General features: G+C 38.5%; 1 protein-coding gene across 6 annotated transcripts in view; it reads left to right on the plus strand.

Annotated features, from left to right (window-relative positions):
- The window catches only part of DYRK1A (dual specificity tyrosine phosphorylation regulated kinase 1A), a 137,398-nt gene that overhangs the window by 84,887 nt on the left and 39,529 nt on the right, over window positions 1-12,982 (plus strand). The gene's annotated exons all lie outside the window — the stretch shown is intronic.

A 12,982-nucleotide genomic window follows, 5' to 3' on the forward strand; every position in this document is an offset into this window, starting at 1 on the left:
CCAAGTGACCAAAAATGACGAACAACTACTTCAGGACCTTTTTATCAGGGTGAAAGGCCCCATGTCCTGTTGTGAGATAGAAAACTGTTTTAGTCTTGATTTTTTGGCCACTCACCTTTTTGGACAAGTTATTAAATCTCTCTGGGTTGCTGCTGTCCCTCTGTAAATTGAGGTGGAGAACTTTGATGTCTGTTAATATCTGCTCATCCACTCTCTCATTGAATAAATATTTATTGAGTCCTTTTGTGCTGGCATAAAAGAGATGAGTAAGCCATCCTGGCCTTCCCGCTGTTCAGTGGGTGAGTGGGAATGCAGACAGCTCATGAGGAGTTAGCTCATTCAGACTAGAAAGGGGGTGAGAGTGCTGTGGGCGGGATTCAGGAATCACTCTCTGCTTCATTCACCCATTCATTCATTCATTGTCTGCTGTAGCCTTTGCATTTGTAGTTAGAATACACAAACAAGTAAGATCAGTCCTTCCCTCAATTCCAGCTAACTATTCCAAGCTCTCACTAGCCACCGATGACTAGTGCCTATCAGGTCTAAGGCACAGCATTGATTTCCTAGTGACTTTAAAAAAGAACAGAACAAAGCATTATTTGTACACTTGAAATTAACATAATGCTATGTCACTTATATCTCAACTAAAAACATTTTTTTATAAGAGAAAGTTTATTTAGAAAATCATAGAGGTAGAAGTGCGTGGTAGGAGAAATGGGCTTAGGAAACAAGTTACAGAGACAAAAGGAAGGCCCTTGGAGCTTAGGGAAGAGGTAAGGAAAACACCTGGTGGGGGAGAGGGGAGAGGCGGGTAAAGATGGGGTTGAGGGGTGTGCTCCTAGGAGGGAGAGCCAAAACATTTTTCTTTTTTTAAAATAAGATGTCTTTTTAGGTGGGAAGTGGAAAGAAGTGTTGTTGGCATGTGTCATTCAATTAGAAAAATAAGTATTTTCTGTATTAAAAACAATTGAATATGATTTTTAGCTTTGTGATTATATTTGGAATTTTATAAAATTACATATTGTACAATCAAAAGACAGTAGATTATTTTTCCAAATTATCCCTCAGTCCTTATATACATATTTGAGTCCTAAACAGTCTTTTACGTAGTGTCTCAAGTTATGGGGTGTGCTGTCTGTTACTTTACTCTAAATAACTAAAATCTGTTTGAGGATGATACATAGACCAGGAGGAGAACCGCTTATAATAGTAGTTAGGATGCAGTGGCAGTCACTTGGTATAATGAATTTGTACAAATTGAGGCAGAGAAATTGAACAGATTTTGAAATTATGACCTCACATTTTTAGGTGTTGATGTTGTAAATAAAACTTTTACAGACTTTTTTTTTTTAAGTATTGTAATCATGAATATACCCATAGGATTCATGGAAGACATCAGCTGTTCCAATATTGACTTGTTTTTATATCATTGTTACTTGGGATAAAATATCCAGTTACAGTATCATACAGGCATTCAAAAGTGTTGTATCTCAGAAAGACCTAGACATTCCTATTATGTGCTCTGGGGAACCTAGGTGACTTTAAAGGGAATCTGATGCTGGCAGAGGCACTGGTGTTGAGGAAGGTGGCAGGCTTTTGGCTGTGTTGGGATGAGTGCCTCATGTATATGGATAGAGATGTAATATTGAGCTAGTTAGGAAATGGGAGACCCTTGCTTTTGAGACAGCCTTCCAGTCCTGATTGTGGTCTTGTCAGGCAATGTGATGTCAGGGAACGCACTTCTAGTTGCTAGATGGGGTGCTGCCCTTTCCACGAACCACTCCATAAAGCCAATTAGATCTTCAAAAAAAAGGGATCATGTCAAGTTTAAAGTGACTGTGGAGATGGTTATTCAGGTGTGTTCACCTTCTTTTTCTGCCTGAGAATGCAGAGCAGTTTAGTTATACTTGTCAAAAGGCTCACTCCCCCCAAAATGCTTTGCAGATGAGGGAGAGGGGACAGTGGTTACATGTAATTTGAAGAGCCCCAGGTACATAGTGGCACTCCCTCTGTATGTCATGGGGTTATTTGGGAAGGTGGCATGTTTTCCCCAGTGTCAGGTGGTTACTGAGCTTAGACCAGAGCCTGTTCTTTTTCTCCTCCACACCCTTTCCTTCTCTTTGTATTGTCTTTGCGCCTTTTCCTTTCTGTTTTCAACCAAGTTTTGTCATATGCCTGGTAAATGAAAACTGCTGAGTTACACTCAGAGGCAGTCTTCGAAGTTCAAGTCATAATGCATTTAAGGAGATACCATCATTCTACCCTGTCCTTTTCTGACTAATGTTACCACTGTTTTTCCAAGTCACCTAGGCTCCAAACTTCTGAGTCATTTTTGAATCCAGGTCGGCTCTCATCTTCCATATTTAAACAAGTTTTCAAGTCCGGTTAATTCTCCCGGTTAACTCTTCCTATGTGTGTTCATAGGTCTCTTTCCTTTTCTTTCTCAACATTAACCTCTGAAAGGCTCTCTCAATCCTTTGCTTGGACTGTTGAAATAAGCCCCTAATTGATCACTGGTTGTGGCTTCTGTTGCAACCTGTATTACATATCAGTTGCATCTTTTGCCTGATTCTTTCCCAGAGCGGGGCAGACCTTAGTGTTTGTAATTGTGTTGTTAGAGATTAAGGATTTTGTATAATACTTTGGACAGTAACATTTTCCAGACTGTTTTCATTTGGTATAGACTGAGATGCAAATTTTAACCACTTTTGCACAGGTATGGAAGAAGGAAAACTAATTCTGAGCTCTGAAATGATGTGTATATTTGCTATATAAATATACTTTTAGTGAAGGGTTACTGTTTTTATATTATTAAATTTTATAACTTCTCTTGAACAGTTAAAATTTGCTTAATGCTTAACTTCAAAGTGTCTGGTCAGGTGAATATCTTGCCTTTTGGGCATTCTGTAATGGAAAATCCCTGTAAATATACTGCTTTTAATTGGAATCACAAAGCCAAACGATTGCCTCATTGGATAATTTTAAGTATTATGCTGCAATTCAATATAGGTGCCCAAGTACTTAGCTGGATTTAAATATATCTTGTATGTTTAACAGCTGTCTCAGTAGAACTAAGAATGAATGAGGAGTATGTGTATGGTTCTGCTCTTTGCCTGGGGTAGAGGGAAAAGGTTTTTTAAAAAAATGTTGGGCTAAACAGACAAAGTAGCACCTAAACTATAATTTAATGGCTCACCTTAATAAAGGAAAGCCTCCCCCCCTGCCCCCCTTCATAGAAATTAACGTCTCAAAGCTTCTTGGCACCTTGTTTTCTACTAAATGGGGAAATTTTTTATTTAAATGGCTTTAGTAATGAGTAAACATTTTTTTTTTATTATGGACACTATAAAAAAGGTTTTCCACTTGAAGTTTTCATGACTGCTTATGAAATATCAGGCAGTATTATCTGCTTTACTTATTTTTACTAATTAAAAATAGGTAACAATTTTAGAATATTGAGGAAAATAATAAATTTACCCATATTACATGCTATACTGTGTAAAGTGTAATAATTTGTGGAATCCAGCAGCTATATCTTGGGTGACTGTTTTAGTCTTTTTCTTTTGTTCCAGAAGCTATGACTAAAAATAAGTTCTTGACCTCTAATTTCAGCTGTAAGAATTTGGTGTGTCTTTTATAATTGAAAGGGTTAAGCACTCATTTCTTATAGGGTTCAGGAAGATGTTCTTATAATGTAGTTGTTGAGGATAGTATAGCACCTCAAACAGAATGGGTGCTTGTTAAATAGTGTGACTAAAGTGCATGCATATGTATGCTGGTCTCAAAGTATCAAGATGTTCTTTTTAGTTCCCAAGTACAGTTAGTGTTCTACTTTGTCTCCTCTAGTGGCTCGTTAGTTGGTCTGTCCCTATTATCCATCTATCTATCTATCTATCTATCTATCTATCTATCTATCTATCTATCTATCATCTATCTATCATCTTCTTTCTAATCTTAGTGGTTGCTTGAGGGCTTATCACAGGCATCCTTAAATTGTACTGTGAAGTATTTTCATTTTACCTCTCTGGTTGTCACATGTTTTACTTTTGTATGTTATAAACTTCACAATACAATATTAATTTTGCTTTAAATAGTTATTAAAAATATTGATAAGATAACTTTTTTTTACTGTTTATCTACATATTTACCATTTCTGGTGGTCGTTAATCCTTTGTGTAGATATTAGTTTCTATCTCGAATCACCTTCCTTCTCTAAACTATATACATTTTCTGAGTATAAGTATGCTGTTGACAAATTTTTGCACTTTCATTTGTCTTAAAACGTGTTTAGCCTTCATTTTTCAAGGATGTTTTAACTGGATATAGAATTGTCGATTACAGGTCTTTTTCCTCTATCATTTTAAAGCTGGTACTTTAGTGTGTGTGTGTGTGTGTGTGTGTGGTTTCTTACGAGAAGTCAGTGGTTCTCCTGTATGTCATTGGGTACTTCCCCCCCCCTCTGGCTGCTTTTACAATGTTTTTCTTTATTGTTGGTTTTCAGTGATTTGGCTGACTGCCTCATTTTGTGTGTGTGTGTGTGTGTGTGTGTGTGTGTGTGTGTGTGAGAGAGAGAGAGAGAGAGAGAGAGAGAGAGAGAGAGAGAACTCACGTATTCTGTAGTGACATGTATTGGCCCCTAACTAGAAGTTAATAAGAAATCAGTTCATTTGTCCTTACCATTAGATAATTTACAGAGTCATTTACATTTATTTAAAACTTGTGGAGCCAGGCACTGTGCTATGTGTTTGGGATATAAAAATGAGTAACAGAGACTGTTAAGCAGTAGCTCTTGCCTGTGCTATGATTAGACTTCTTTATTTCTAGCTCATGAGCCCTCATTTTTAAAATATTTCTTTCATTCTTACCCCCTTCAGCTCACTCCCTTTCTTTCTCAACCATTTCTTCACATTCTAAATATTACTGATGGATTCAGTTTATTGTTTCATTGAACAAATATTTATTGAATGCAAGCCGTTTGCCAGGCACTGTTTTTGGTACTGATTCATGACCTCATGGGGAACAAAAGTTACGCATGGACTTAAATTCAGTTCCCCTCTTGATTGTGGGACCTTTACTTCCAGCCACCATGAAAAGCGCAATTGCACATTCCTTTAACACTTTCTGTTTCCTTAGAGTAGGTCTTGTTGCAGGGTGCTTCCCACATAGGCTTGTCCCCCACCTTCTTCCTCCGTTTCTTAAGGGATTCTGTCCCAGAAGCTTGACCTCAGAAAAGTTTCCACATTTTGGATGCCATAGTTTTAATTAACTTGAATTATTTTTCTTTTTCTTAATATTGTTCTTTCTTTTTAAAATCTAATGTGGGTTTATACTGTCACAAGAGTGGTTTCCAATCAACATATTAATAACAAAAAGAAATTCAGGTTGCCTGTAAGCGGAGTTACATGTGGGTGTTAACCAGACCGATGTCAGTGACTTTCACTCCAGGCTTTTCTAGTTGACAGTTCCTCCGTCTACTACTGCGTTGTGTGTGTTTTTTTTTAACTTTATTTTTTTAAAATATATTTTATTGATTTTTTACAGAGAGGAAGGGAGAGGGATAGAGAGTTAGAAACATCCATGAGAGAGAAACATCGATAAGCTGCCTCCTGCACACTCCCTACTGGGAATGTGCTCACAACCAAGGTACATGCCCTTGACCGGAATCGAACCTGGGACCTTTGAGTCTGCAGGCCAACGCTCTATCCGCTGAACCAAACCGGTTAGGGCTACTACTGCGTTTTTGAGTCTTACCCACCATCTTCCACTCTCTGAGATCTGTTCATGAAATGTTTCTCTGTGGAATCATTGCCAATCTCTATTAGTGGTATGGTCTTTACTTATTATAGTTTCTTAGTAAAATATAGTAACCTGAATAGAGTGAGAATGCTACTTCTTTTTTTAGTAAACTATTTACCAACACAAAAAAAATACACATGTGTCTATTGATTTCAGAGAGGAAGGGAGAGGGAGGGAGGGAGAGAGGGAGAGAGAGAGAGAGAGAGAAACAGAGAGAGAGGGCTGCCTCCTGCACGCCCCCTACTGGGGATTGAGCCGGCAACCCAGGCACATGCCCTTGATCAGAATTGAACCTGGAATCCTTCAGTCCTTAGGCCGATGCTCTGTCCACTTAGCCAAATCAGCTAGGGCCCAACACAATTTTTACGAACTTTTAAAAAGTTACAGAAATGTGCTCGTGGTAAAACAGATTCATACAGGATATGAAAAAGTAGATAGGACCCACATGCATATTCTTTTTTCCAGCTTGCCTTTTGTACTGTTTGGCAGCACTTTAAAGTATTATTTTGGAATTGAACTCTAAGTAATGATTTTGAAGAAAGTTTTGAATTAAATATTATAAGTTCATTATTAAATTACAATATCTGATATTGCTACATGTATTGTGATATATTCTCGGGGTAAGTAAAATATTATTAGTACTGATGAGCTTGTTTTAAGTTTAGTTGAATAAGATATATAATATGATAGATAGCAGGTTAAACCATATAAAATTGTAATTTTGTAGTAGTTCTAATATCAGCACTTTCAACCCAGTACTTTATCTTCATCCCTATTATAGGATGAACTGAGTTTTTTTTTCTTATTAACATTTGAATTAAAAGGGAAGATGGAAACTTTAGGAAGAATACATACAAATCATGTGATTTGCTTAATTAATAAAATCAGGTTGACAAGAAATTTCTGTCTTAGTTTGTCTTGGACTCTTACCTAAATAGAGGAAGTCGTCCCACAAGTGAAAAACAGTTATTTCTTGCTAACCCATATTCAGATTATCTACAGCAGATTTGAAAAAGAAAATTTTCTTTTTCATTAATTTTCTTTTTCATTTGGCATATCAGCCTTATGCGCGGGAATGTGCATTAGTTTTAAAAAACAAAGCACAAGCCCTTGAGTCTAGGAAGGTAATCTGTTGGGAGGAAAAGCCCTGTAGTGTATGGTATAGTCAGAATACAGCATACCTTTGGGTCATCTGTTACTTGTATTAGCTGGAAAGTGGCGTTCTTTTATTAAGGTGAGCCATTAAATTGTAGTTTAGGTGCTACTCAAAGCATCATTAGTATCCTCTGGTGGCATGTTAGAAATGTAGATTCAAGCCTACCTTAGATCTCCTGAAGCAGAATCTCCACTTTTAACAAGATTGAAAGGAGATTTGTAAGTACATTAAAGTTTGAGAAGTGCTGTTATAGATCATGAGTGTCATTGGCACCCCAGTAAACAGTGTCATAGTATTATCACAGTAAAGGCTTGTTGAATTTAATGCATGTAGTCGACTGGTTCTAGGTTCAGAACATGAAGTATTTTAGGAGCATAGTAATAACAATAATAATCAAGCAGAAGCTAGTAATTTCTTTGTAATTCTTTGATAGCTATCTGGGAATCACAAAATTACCCATCTGTCCGTTCAAATGTATCTTGAGTCTGATCCTACTCATGCTGGATGGTTGAGTAGAGGTCTTGTGATCGTGTGTGTGTGTGTGTGTGTGTGTGTGTGTGTGTGTGTGTGTGTAAATATAGAAGTCAACAATGGAATTACAAATTAAATAAGTAATTGATTTTATGAGTTGAGGAGGATACATAATTGATAGTGTAATGTACAAAATAAGTAAAAATAAAGTAATTTGTATTCAGGGGGGTTAAAGTTTCAATCTAGTAGAAAATAAGAAAGGGACATAGAAAAGTTATTAGTGTTCATATATAAATTAAACACAACTACATGTTGTTTACAAGAGATAAACCTAAAATATAAGGAGATAGAAAGGTTGAAAATAAGATATACTATGCAAAGATTAATAGAAAATTTGGTGTAGCTATACTAATTTCAGACAGAATAAAAAGCGTTATTGGAAATAGAGAGGAGCAGAATTTTTTCATCAGAAAGGTATAACTCTAAATGTATGTAATCTAATAACATAACTGAAATGGGAGATTTATAATACATCTCTCTTGCTAACTGATAGAACAAGATGAGAGCAGAAATAGAAACAACATATAAGAGGATAATTAATAAACCTCTCATTAGACTGATCACAAAGAAAGAGAAGGCCTCATTAACCAATCTTGAGTTGAAAAGGGATATCACTACAATTACACCTTCCTAGATCAAAATGCGTATGAAAGGATACTATGAAGAACTTGATGCTAGTATATTTGAAATTTAGATGAAGTAGACATACTATTAAAAAAATACAACTTACTAAAACAGACACCAGGAAATACAAAATCTGAATAGTTCTATTATATAAATAATAACTTTTAATTGAAAAATCTACAAAGAAAACTCTAGGTCCACATGGTTTCGCTAGTATATCTACCACAAAAGGATAACCAGGAATCCAAAGGTGGTTCAACATTCACAACTCAGTCAATGTTTTTCATCACATTAGCAGTAAATCTGAAAACTCAGGTCATTTCATTGGATGCAGAAAAAGCATTTAATAAAATTCAGTATCCATTTGTGGGGAAAAGGTTTTGGCAAACTAGGACTAGAAGGGAACATCATTACTCTGAAAACGGTTATCAGTTAAAAACCTACAGCAGCCACATTACTGGAGAAATGTTGAAAGCTTTCTCTGAGATTGGGAAAGAGACAGTGGTGCTTCTCTCTTCTAACACTGTTCTAGAGATCCCAGCAAGTGGAATAAGGGAAAGGGAAGAATAAAGATTGGGAAGGAAAAAATAAAACGGTTTAAAGTGCCCAGTAGTGCTAGTAGCTACTTATTAGATAGTGCAGATCAACCCATCATGGCAGAAAATTCTGATGAACAGTGCTGTTCAGTAGAGACAACGTAAGTGCAACCAAAATCCCACCATGGGTTCATTTGTTTTTGATGAGATAATTCTAAAACATATATGGACATGCAAAGGGATAAGAATAGCTAAAACATTCTTAAAGAATAAATTTCTCTACTAAATATTAAAACTTCTAAAGTGATCATAATTTAGACAGTGTCTGGTTTTTGTACAAAGATCTAAGAAATCTAGTTAAGTCTGTATCCAGTAGAACAGAATAGAGAATCCAGAAACAGATCCAAGCATGTATGGACATGTGATTTATGACAAATATGGCATTGCAGAGCAGTGGGGAAAGTTTGTCTTTTTAATTATTGCTTTGGGGTCAATTGGATGTTTATTTTGGGGGGAAATAAAATTCAAGAGCATTGCCCATCTAAATGTGAATGGTAAAATCCAACTTGTAGAAGAAAACAGAATTTTTTCATGTCTCTGGCATAAGGAAAGATTTAATCAGACACCAAAAGTTCTAATTCTAAAGCAAAAGTGATAAGAGATTGTGTTAATTGAAAAACACCATTAAGAGAATGATGATGCAGATCATCTCTAAGCAATAAGATGCTCACATCTAACATGTTTAAAAATAGAAACTTTTTAATTTTAGAAATTTTGTGAAAAAGTTTTTTGATAGAAAAATGGTAAAGAAAGCCTTAATAGGCATTTCACATAAGTGGATATCCAAATGGCCAGTAAATAAATGAAAAGATGCTCATAGTCACCAGAAAAATACAAGTTAAAATCACAGTGGGCACTACGCATCTCCTGTAATGACTGAAATTAGAAAGGCTGACGATTCAAGTATTGGTGTAAGAGTGGAGCAGAGGTAATTTTCATAAATTGCTAGTGGAAAAACAGATTAAATTTTTAAAAAACTGGAAAAACAATAGAACAGCATCTCTGTGTATACCAAAGACACTTAACAGTCTTCCTAGTGGCAGTATTCATACTAACTCTGAAGTGGAAATAATCCAAATGTCAATCAAAAGTAGAATGGATAAACAAATTGTCATATGTTCATATAAGTAGATACTATAAAGTAATGATAATGAACAAACCAGCCTATGAACATGTCATTAAGTGTAGAGACCAATTTATATAAAGTTAAAACAAATCTGGTTTTGGAGATCAAGATACTAACTTTTGGGGAAGAGGGAATTTGGATTGATTGGGAAGGGTCATTGAGTAGTGTGGGGAGGCGTTTCAAGGATGATGGCCATTCTTTTTTTTCCTTGACACACAGGCTCAATTGATGACAATTGTTTGTTATGTACTGATGACTTTTGTACTTTTTCTGCATATATATATATATATATATATATATATATATATATTTATTTATTTATTTATAATAATAAAAGCATAATATGCTAATTAGACCGGACAGCCGAATGACCTTCTGGATGAAGCCGGGGCTGTGAGGGCCAAGCCCCTTGCACGAATTTCGTGCATTGGGCCTCTAGTCCTATATAATAAAAGGGTAATATGCAAATCGACTGAATGGCGGATCGACTGGTCACTATGATGCGCACTGACCACCAGAGGGCAGATGCTTAACACAGGAGCTGCCCCCTGGTGGTGGTCAGTGCGCTCACACAGGGGAGCACTGCTCAGCTACAAGCCAGGCTGATGGCTGGTGAGTGCAGCGGCCCACCTTTGCCGCAGTGCTAAGGATGTCTGACTACTGGCGGGCCTAAGCCGGCAGTCGGACATCCCCCGAGGCCTCCCGGACTGCAAAAGGGTGAGCTGAGGATCCCCCCCCCCCATGCATGAATGTTGTGCACTGGGCCTCTATCTCTATCTATCTATCTATCAAAGTCTAAGCGACCGTTATCACCGAACAACTGGAACGACAAGTCGACCAGTCACTATGATGTGCACTGACCACCAGGGGGCAGATGCTCAACGCAGGAGCTGCCCCCTGGTGGTCAGTGCTCTCTCATAGCCAGCCAACCTTCCCTGGTCCCTTCCCCGACCAGTGAACATCCCGCAGTCCCTCCCTTGCCCCTCCCCTTGTCTGGCAGCTGGCAGGCCCTGACCGGCCCAGCCCCGATCCGGACTGGGTGAGACAGCCTGATAGGCCCTGATTGCCAGCCAGGCCTAGTGACCTCACCCATGCACAAATTTCATGCACCGGGCCTCTAGTCCTATATAATAAAAGCCTAACATGCAAATTGTTTGATTGGGAGTTCACTGCTTGCTATGTGCACTGATCACCAGGGAGTGGTGTGGAACATGGCGGGCGACGCTGGCCCCGATGGGCCCCCACGAGAGCAGGACTGTGGCGGGATGGTGGAACAGGTGAACGGGTGGCGCCAGGCCAGCCATGTTCACTGCATCTCCACGTGGGGACTCAGGCGCCACGACTCAGGCCGGGGGGGGGGGGGGGCGCGAATGGGGGCACAGAGGCCCTGGTGCTGCCCAGGCCCAGAGGTCAGCTGGGACCTGCCCTTCCACGGCAGATGCTTGTGCTTTGATTGCTGGCCAGTCCTAGGACCGCATCCATATACAAATTTCATGCACCGGGTCTTAGTATTATAATAAACTGGAGGCCTGGTGCTCGAATTATGCACAGGTAGGGGTCTGTTTGGGGACCATGCTGGCAGGGGAGCCGGGGGGCGCATGATTGGGGCCCGGATCAGGCTGGTTAGCTGCTGCAGTGCATGTCATAGCCACCGGTCGTTCTGGTTGTTGTGGTTATTTTGCTGTTCTGGTTGCTGGGCTTTTACATATATAGATGAGTTTATGGTATATAATAATGGCATTGATAATAGAAACAGAAGTAATATTTTAAACAGTGCTTTTTATATACCAGGTTCTATTCTGCATGTCTGCTTGTGGTGTCCATTTAAACTTCATAACATACCTCAGGGATTAGGGTTAGTGTTATAATACATCTGCTTCATAGATAAGGAAACTAAGATCCAGAGTGGTTAAGTTATTTACCATTCAGGGCCTCAGTCTTTTTACTGTTTACTTATAAGAGCTATTTATATTCCCCCCCCCCCTTTTTTTTACAATGCAGATTTAAAGCCTCCTTTCCCCCCATTATTTGACATGTAGGTTTCCAGTTTTTTGTTGTTACAAACAGTGCTAAGATAAACATTTTTCCTTACTATTTTTGTGCACATCATCAGTTACTTCCTTAGGATAAATTTCTGATTTTTTTTTAAACTGAACAAAGTTGCTCCACATAATTATATTGAGTATTTTTAATAATGAGTAATGAAATGTTTAGAAAAGTTATCTCGTCTACCATCACAGTTACATTGTCATCTTATGTATTCAGCAGATATTTATTATGTGCTCTGGGTCAGCCCAGCCCCTGATGCTGTAGTGGAGGGAGACAAGCTAAGGTCTAAAAGCAGTAAGTACTGGGCAGGTGGTAGTCAAGTTAATAGGGTGGGAGATTGAGATTTGCATTTTAGAAAGTCACTAGTCATGTTATTGAAGAAATGCCAATTTGCAGATGGGCATAGTAAAGACGAATGACTCTTAGGAATCTATTTAGTCATCTAAGTGAGGCATAGGGTAATGGAGATGAAAGGAAGAGGTGGTGTTGGTGTCTTCTATGGGAAGGTTATATTGGAGTGTTCTATGGGAGGTGGAATCAGCAAGATTGGGCGGCTGTTTGCTTGAGTGGCCGATGGAGGAGAAGACTAGCAGACTCCACCCACTGTGGGAGGAAATAGGAGTGACACTTACGTTGGGGAAAGATCAAGCTTTATTTTTCTCAGTGTATAGCGTCTGTGAGCATTCACGTAGAGATTGAGTGCTCCGCTGGAAGGGGCACTGTCTCATCATCCTTTACTCTACAGCACTGTAATTGCAGTTGATAAGGAGCCATTCAGGAATTGCCAGAGCTGTTCTCAGTACTTTACATGTATTAAATAAAACACTCAACCTTCACCACAGCCTATTGAGGTAGATATTGTCATTATCAGGAAATTAGGTGTAGAGGTATCTCATTTAAACTTCACAACAAACCTAAAGGAATAGGTAAATGTGGAGCTGAAGTTTCAAACTGCGTGGCTGAGAATCCGTGCTCGTCGCTCTTGGGCCAGTGCTGTTGTAAGTCTCAAGAAATGCAGACTTCAGGAACAGTCCCCTGGTGCTCGCCAGTGTCTGTCGTGGTGGGAGATGGCTGGTTTATTCAGGGAGACGAGCACAAGTGTGC

Source organism: Myotis daubentonii, chromosome 3 (assembly GCF_963259705.1).
Source record: "Myotis daubentonii chromosome 3, mMyoDau2.1, whole genome shotgun sequence".
Classification (NCBI taxonomy): Eukaryota; Metazoa; Chordata; class Mammalia; order Chiroptera; family Vespertilionidae; genus Myotis; species Myotis daubentonii.